This window comes from Cephus cinctus, unplaced genomic scaffold (assembly GCF_000341935.2).
Source record: "Cephus cinctus unplaced genomic scaffold, Ccin1 Ccin1_scaffold0331, whole genome shotgun sequence".
Taxonomy (NCBI): Eukaryota; Metazoa; Arthropoda; class Insecta; order Hymenoptera; family Cephidae; genus Cephus; species Cephus cinctus.
The window spans coordinates 32,510-40,304 of record NW_014333028.1 but is presented as its reverse complement, the minus strand read 5'-3'; the positions used below and the strand labels follow the sequence as shown (position 1 = coordinate 40,304).

Below are 7,795 nucleotides of genomic sequence, written 5' to 3'. Positions count from 1 at the left end.
AAAAAAAAAAAAAAAAAAAAAAAAAATCAGAAATACCGGAAAATCCACAAATTTTTTCAGACACAGCCTATAGATACCAGTTTTCATCGTCTTTCATACGACACAGTACATCCGGTCGAATATGCATCTGCATTCGCATCTGTCAGCAGCAAACTCTTTTCAGGTCTCCCCTTCTATAGAATCTCACTAGACCCCCCCCCCCTATACCTTTTAGTATCTATTATTGTTATTATTATTCTTTTTTCTTTTTCAACTCCTCTCGAGAGCAGCTTCCTTCCTCTCACTCGCTTATCAACCATAATGCTTATTTTCGTATATGCCAGAAGAAGAAAGAAAATTATTAAAGCTTAATGATCGCGATGTAAATTTGAGCAAAGACAAGAGAAGCAATTTTTATTTTCCATTCACGTAAGACTCGACAGGGAGTAACGAGAACATAAAAGGGCGCGAAACACTGACATTTGAAATTATCTTTCGACCAAAAGCTATTTCGCCAACTTAAACCCTTCGACGCTGTTAATAATATTACTGGGACGGTACAATGTTAATTACTCATTAAAAAGTCATTTGATAATGCATCTGAAAATTATACTTTGATAATGCACCGATATCCCCATGCACTGCATATACACTGATCATAGCATCATATCCGAGTACGTGCTATATAAATGAACCACTATAATCCCTATACTGTACTACATTATACAGTATCTTACTGTACTGTGCTATACTATACTATACCAAGTACACTCGCAGCAATCTATCCACAGGAATCGGTCCATACCGCTAAATCATGTAGCATAATTGATAACGTGCCCTTGAACCTTTTAAGGGTACCAGAGAAAGAGGGGAAAAAACATAATCTAACTTTTTAATTCAAATCTGATTATGCTATACACGTAGCCGTATAAATATACACATTTCCGATAATCCAACTGTCTTACTATTTGTGTAGATTCGCATTTGTATTATCACCTTAGTGATATTACGATAGCGATGGGCACCGGTGTGGGTGACTCTGGGGAGTCGGGGTAAGGTTTATCGAGGTTGTCGGGTCGATCGTATGGTTTATTTTAGAATGGCCTCCCGTGAGGGCAGCTGTCTTATTCTGAGGCCGCGTTTACGCTAACTGTATATGGAGAACAATGAGGTTCTATGTCTTTTGAAAGGACCACGGTAATCCACGAGATACGTATACGTAACAAAAGTTTAGCATATATACAAAAGTTACAGTGGACATATGGAAATAGGATTAAAACATGACTGTATCTTCTTTGATGTATACCCTATGTATAGAGATATACACAGAGCACTGTATAGGAGCGTTAAACTTCTTACACGAACTGTACTTTTACTCGGTTCGCCTTCCGCGTCCCTGGGATTATAATTTTTTAATAATTTTTGTTAATTAAAGTAAATCAAGGAATTCCTGGGAATCGAACAAAATTTAATTCCTCGTCAAAGCTTCCTTTATATATATGTATGCACATTCAACGCTTTCGTTTTTACACGAAGACTAATCGAATTTCCGCCGGTCGATAAGCGCGGGCTATTTGATTTTGTCAAAGTGCTTCCAGTCTGATTCTTTGATCTGCAATACTTTTCAGGAGCTCTATGGTTGTTTCCTTTGGAATCGAAAGCCAGTCGAAGTTCTGCGTGTGTGACACTTATATATATATATGTATATAGATTTTATAATAATATCATTATAGACTGATAATAAATATTTAAAAGAAAATTTTTCATCGAGACTCTTTGTAACGTCCAAGATTGTAATTACATAAAATTATCAGTGTATCTAAAAAAAATGTGATAAAAAAGTTGAGTGCAGTTTACGTAAGTGCAAGTAAAATTCTCACGTGACGCTGTCTAAGCAAGCTTAATGCATTACGAGCCTTTAAGTGGCTCGATTCTCGTCGACGTCAACGACAGATGCGGCTGCGCCTTAATGAGGAAACGGTTGACGAATGCGTCACGACGTCGCAGGGACACTTGGGGACGTTCAGTGATATACGCGTCGACATAGTGTAGCATAAAATTCTTTATAAACTTCGGCGTAGTCGTTATGACGTCAGTATGTGGAGTATCCATTTTTTAAATCTAATATTACAGTAGTTAGTCTCGTAGGCTATGTAGTATATACATAATACCATTCCACGTTACCTATACGGGCATACGAATTTCTCGAGGCGTGGAAAAGTACGGACAATAGACCACTCTTGAGACTTCAATAACGCCGTCGCGACGTTAAATCTATTTTCGTTAATTAATCGAAGAGTTTATTCCATAAATTGTAAGTCCTATGTTCGTAGCATGAAAGCACTGAAAGTCAACCGCAAAGGCAATTCATTAGTTCTTGCGTCTAACAACGGCACAAAGCAGTTCGGATGTCTTCGGATTAGATTTGAAAATTCCGAACTTACCCGAAGTGTACTGTAGACTGTTAATCCGGTTGATATAGTCAGACGTGATGGAACGATTTTATATAATTATATTAGTAAACAGGCGCTTTATGTAAACCTATAGAAACGCAGTACGGGTACGGTCGCAGGCCCTGTGAATTCGAGGAATCGCTGGGTTAGACTAAACTAACCTCCCCAGCAGGCCAGGGAGGCTCCGTCGGATCGATGTTTACGAGTTAGGAGCGACGCCCTTTGTCTTGGACGTACCTTTTTGCTTTCTTTTAATCCTCGACCATGCTACGAACTTTTTCTGACAAATTCATGTAACATTGCGTAGGGATGTCGTTCAGGGTATTTGACAGCCGTTGAAATACTTCGATAGGCCGTAAACTACGTTAATCAGGTATGCAACGACTTTCGTAGCGGTTGTTTTACAATGGCCTTGTCTTATGGCAAAACTTGTTACACTAAAAATGTATTATTTTGCACGAAAATAATTCTTCGTAAAGATTATTATATTCCTTGTGACAATAACGATACAGATTCGTTGCTTTTCTTGGAACGTCCTACGGAGATTGCGCGTTATTCTTATGACTCGAGCAGTCAAGACTGAGTCTGACAGCGCCTTGTATAATGTAATGGAAGCATGGGCGACGGTTACATTTAGTTTTTTCTAGTTAAAATTTCTTTATTGATGATTGATTCTTCATCAATGACTTATATGACTCATAAGACTGAATGGTGTGGAAGGTGGATGATTACTGTAGATTTATCTTTTATTATTACTATTATCTTCCATTCAGCATCATTACCGACGAAATGGGGTTAAACGGGGTAATCGAAACTGACATATTTCTGTTATATAGTATATAAAGGACTTTGTATGTGGATATAAGTGAGCGTCCTCATTTGGCGGCGTTCTCATTCACCTTTTTTTTGCTTTTCATTTTTTTTTAACGCTTGGACATTGAATATTATAGTTGGAGTTGGTTGGCAGACAAAACGGTGGAATATACGTCGCGTTGCCAATTTATAAAAATAAATAATCGTACCCGTGAGTCCGCAGCTATCGGAGTATTTTCATCAGACTGGACGATGGTTGTTAAAAAAGAAAATAATTTTTTTTTGTTGGAATAAAGTCAAAATATTTGCATCGTTACGTATATTTATATTTTGTATTTTTCGTCCCTTGTTTTTTTTTAATATTAAATCTCAAAGTTTACGTGAACTCTTAGTCGTGAAGTCATCCGCGACGAAAGCTTCAGGTTCGTTTTCACCAACTGAACCTTGAAAGTAAGCGACGTTAATTATTCTCCCGTAAAATGGTCCTCGTTCTACTATACCCTGTATAAGCTAACTTACGTTCAGCATCATCGAGGTACCCTCGCAAATTCATTCAAATTTTTCACACAGCTTCGCCGTCGGATGTTCACGAAAACTCGAGACTTGCCTCTTAGGTCCACTGAGGCTTCGATCGAATTACTTGGTAGATATTCGAAAGTCCTGAACACCGCTCGCGATTAATTAATACCGATCAGAAATACCAACAGGGAATAACTAATTTTCTAAAAAAAAAAAAAAAATTAAACTTACTCTTATCACCGTCACCATCACGAATAACTTAGCTGTATTAAATTTAAATAATTTAAAAAAAAAACCCAGTCAAGTCCCTACAGTAATTTCCGTAACACCCTCGTATTACAACCCCTCAGTCGCTTACCTTAAAAGTTCGTCAGAAATATTGGCCCAGAGGAATTAAGTCCACCTAATACTCCCACGGTTATCATTACTTCACTTACAACCATCGCCATAACCAGCCCTCGCCATTAAACCGAAGTACCCGCAGAAATCATCGAGGGCCCAATATATTTTCTCTAGCCCCTCTAAAAACTAATTACAGACCCACCCACCCCTCCCCCCAACTCCATTCACTCGGACTTCCGGACATTCGTTAAAGATTTTAATTTACAACCAAACTTCGCACCAAGCTCGGTCACTGGTGCCGTCCAGTGAAACCTAGTTACCATTCATCCCCTTTACAATCGCAGGCACGATCTGACTTGAGCTTTCGCCGTTCGTTTTCTGAGTGTGCACGGCAAATGGTGGGGGTAGCATACGACAGTGGAGGGGATGAAAGTACGAGTACAGAATGTAGAGTATCAGTGTTGATGATTGACGTAGTGGGCGGAGGGAGGGGGGTGCCCAAGGCATTAGAATTGGGCATGAGTGAGGTTGGTAGGGGAGGGACGGGGTAAAGTAGGGGGACCTAATGGCGGATTCGCAGAGGCAAAGGTGTATCGAGCGACGTTTATTCCCCTCTCGTCCCCACCATGACGGTCTTATCCCCACTCCCTGGTACAGTGGTTATCCCTTCCACTACTCCGTCGTAGTACTCTAGTATGGGAAGAGAGGGGATGGGTTTATCACCATCTTTTCCCTTGCTCCTCCCCTCGACCCTTCTTCAATACTACCCCCACTCCTATATTGTTGGCACACTCAATCCATGTTCCCTTCGAAGATACCCCGTTCTATACTTGTGGCGGTAGAATGAAAGTGTTTTGAAAAAAAGATGCATTACTATCTACTCTTATATATATGTGCTCTATACGATTAACGATCCATCGAGTCATGGGGGGGGATTCAGTTCATTTTCTTTTGTTAAATTATTTTTTTGGTGTCGATGTGACAGGTGATACGAGTTTGATAGAAATTTTGAAAATATTTGAAGATATATATAAATATGAATTTTTGAAATTTTTTTTTTACTCTCTCATAGGATCTGACGTTTTTATAGGTGGCAAAAAAAATTTCTTTTGGTATATACTCGAAATGGAGTGTATCTCAAACACGTACAGGGTGCTTCAAGAATTTCCGGACGCTAATTGTTATCGTCTGGAACGACCCAGAAAACGTTCGATGCTATACCGTCTCCGTAATTTACGTACTTAAAAGCATGGTATTATCCCTGATTATAATACTTTTATAATTCATCGTTAAATCAAGCTTATAAGCACGTTTTCGCATTATCATGCGAGAGATGCTGAACATTGGCATCGCTGTTCTCCATTTTCTCAGTAATTACGCGATTAACTCAGAGACACGAAATTTTTCAAGTTTTCATTTTTTTTTTCATTTCGTTCAAAGCAATTTAAAAAATTTCCTCAACCGAGTGTACTCAAATATGCCAATACAGACGCAATAATACTGTACATAGAGCCAACCCTTAAGATTGCCAAAAGATAAACGACCGCAAGGATGCAGAAAGACACGCGAGAAGTGTACACCCTTCAAGCTGACCAACCACTTCATGAATGAAAACCGGCTGACCTTCCCGTATCTTTCTCAGCCCACGCCCAAACCCGCAAACCACCATCTGCGTCAACTTCAGACCAGCCAACCCAACACAGCATAACCTTACTTCAAACGCAATCCAACCTCCCAAAACCACTTTTAGCCATACCCTATTAATTGATCATACCAACCCCACCACGATACAAAACGCTTCATATAACCACCCCTTCGTAGTTCAATCCCCTATTAGACAGTACTAAGCCAGTCAAAGCCCTCGGTACCTACTGACACTTTGTCAGCTGTTGAAACAGACTGTCTAGGTCGGACGGCTATGGAACAGAACATACGTCACTCGTGACACATCTGTCAAGCGAGGTCGAGTTAGGTTCGAAACATATTAACCCAAGCCCCACGTTCCTAAGAGTAAACTTTAATCGCGAGACTTCGATTTATGCTAAATTATACAGCTGTCATTGACAGATGACTCTAATAATCAAGAACGGTGATCGCCCGGAACCATGATGATGATCACGAGTAAGAAAATTGAAAAAAAAAAAAAAAACTTTCGAGATTCTCGACGAAGCTCGTGATCATTAAGAGAAAAAAAAATTTATACTTTTTTCTGAGCTTGCATGACAGACCCCCAATCGGGTTCCTGCTGATGATGATGAGATTAGAAGCACGAAGTTTCCAGTGACTATGCATCTACCTTCAAGTATATCCGAACGAGAGTCAGTTCAAGTTAGGTTACCTGCTCGAATGGCTTTTACTGGCTACCAGTACACCTAACCTAACCTAAACCAAGCTTCAGTCAGACGGTGTCATCCAGTCAGCCAACCAGTACCCGACGAGCTCGCAGACTCGAAAAGCTGCTTCTGGGAAGAGATCGATCTCCGGGTACGACGACCCCGGGGTTACGAGTGTCTTTCTGGCTGGTGGTCGTCGGCGTCGTCGTCCCGACGCCGTTCGGCTACGACGTCGCTGACGTAAGGAACCTTCGTTTTTCGCACTCGAGGGTGCGTGCCACCTTCGTCGTAATGAGGAGAGCTGCGATAGGGTTTACCCGATCGGTAATTGGATCTTGTCTTAAGAAGGGCTTCGTTTAAACTCTAAACCACCATCTAAACATGCATCCTTGGGTGCTCCCGACCTAGGTTCATCAGAAGAAATTTCTTTTTTTTTTTTTTCTAACTATGCAACTTTTTATATCACGAATTTACACCATCATACTGAATCCACGTGACACGTGTATCATTGCGGTATTTGACAGCTTTTTGGAATTAAAATTTTTTTTGTTTTCGGTAATCAACAATTTTTTTTTTCCAGAAATCACTTTTATGTATTTACTGGTTGCCGAGTATCGTTATCTGGAATTCAGATAATTTTGTCGATTCAATAATGCCTGACAGTTGTGTCAGGCAGGAATAGGTATTATCTCGGGTCATCTATAGACAGAAGTATCTGTCCTAGAGCCAGGCTGACCAATTGAAACTGGTGGTCGTTGAAAATAATTGTAACTGGCATCAACGCAGGACCAATTGACTTTTGTAACGACACACAGGTGCACAGCGCGACGTAATCTGGTGGCCTCCGTCTCTGCCGGGAGTAGTCTGCGATAAGAATACATTGACCGAGGTCAAAGTGCATCCCGGCTCATCCTAGAACTGGGTTAATACGTTAAATCCCCAGGTGCATGCTATAGTCAGTAGAAACAAGCATCGATAACAACTGTCTATGAGATTACCACGTAATCCAATTTTTTATATCTACCGTCATGTGACTTACAATTTTTTAGCAATTCAGTAACCCTAAAGTATCATTGTTTATATCGTATAATAATAATCTGTATAACATTCTTTTCTCCCATTATCGAATTCACACGTTAAATTGCATCGCATATACTCAAAGTGCCATATACACCATTTAAGCCATTAAAGGGGCGGTTTAAAAATAACGACAAAATCAACCGGTTAGAATGAGTAATTGCAATGGTTAGTTTGATATATTGTGTGTGTGTATATATACATTTGTAGTATAGTATTTATTGTGCAATAGGCTGCATACTGTTGTATGCATGTATAAGGGTGCCCAGAAGGGGGGGG

General features: G+C 40.0%; 1 protein-coding gene and 2 long non-coding RNA genes across 9 annotated transcripts in view; 1 reads left to right on the top strand and 2 right to left on the bottom strand.

The window, feature by feature from the left end:
- The window catches only part of LOC107267029 (trichohyalin), a 44,605-nt gene that overhangs the window by 5,399 nt on the left and 31,411 nt on the right, over positions 1-7,795 (top strand). The gene's annotated exons all lie outside the window — the stretch shown is intronic.
- Positions 1,832-3,031, bottom strand: LOC112494236. Its single transcript, XR_003059484.1, has 3 exons — positions 2,670-3,031; positions 2,164-2,554; positions 1,832-2,100 (listed from the first exon to the last, which is right to left on the bottom strand). It is a non-coding gene; the product is annotated as an uncharacterized LOC112494236 (long non-coding RNA).
- LOC107267032 lies at positions 3,604-4,442 on the bottom strand. The gene is made up of 3 exons (XR_001537540.2): positions 4,123-4,442; positions 3,765-3,967; positions 3,604-3,688 (listed from the first exon to the last, which is right to left on the bottom strand). It is a non-coding gene; the product is annotated as an uncharacterized LOC107267032 (long non-coding RNA).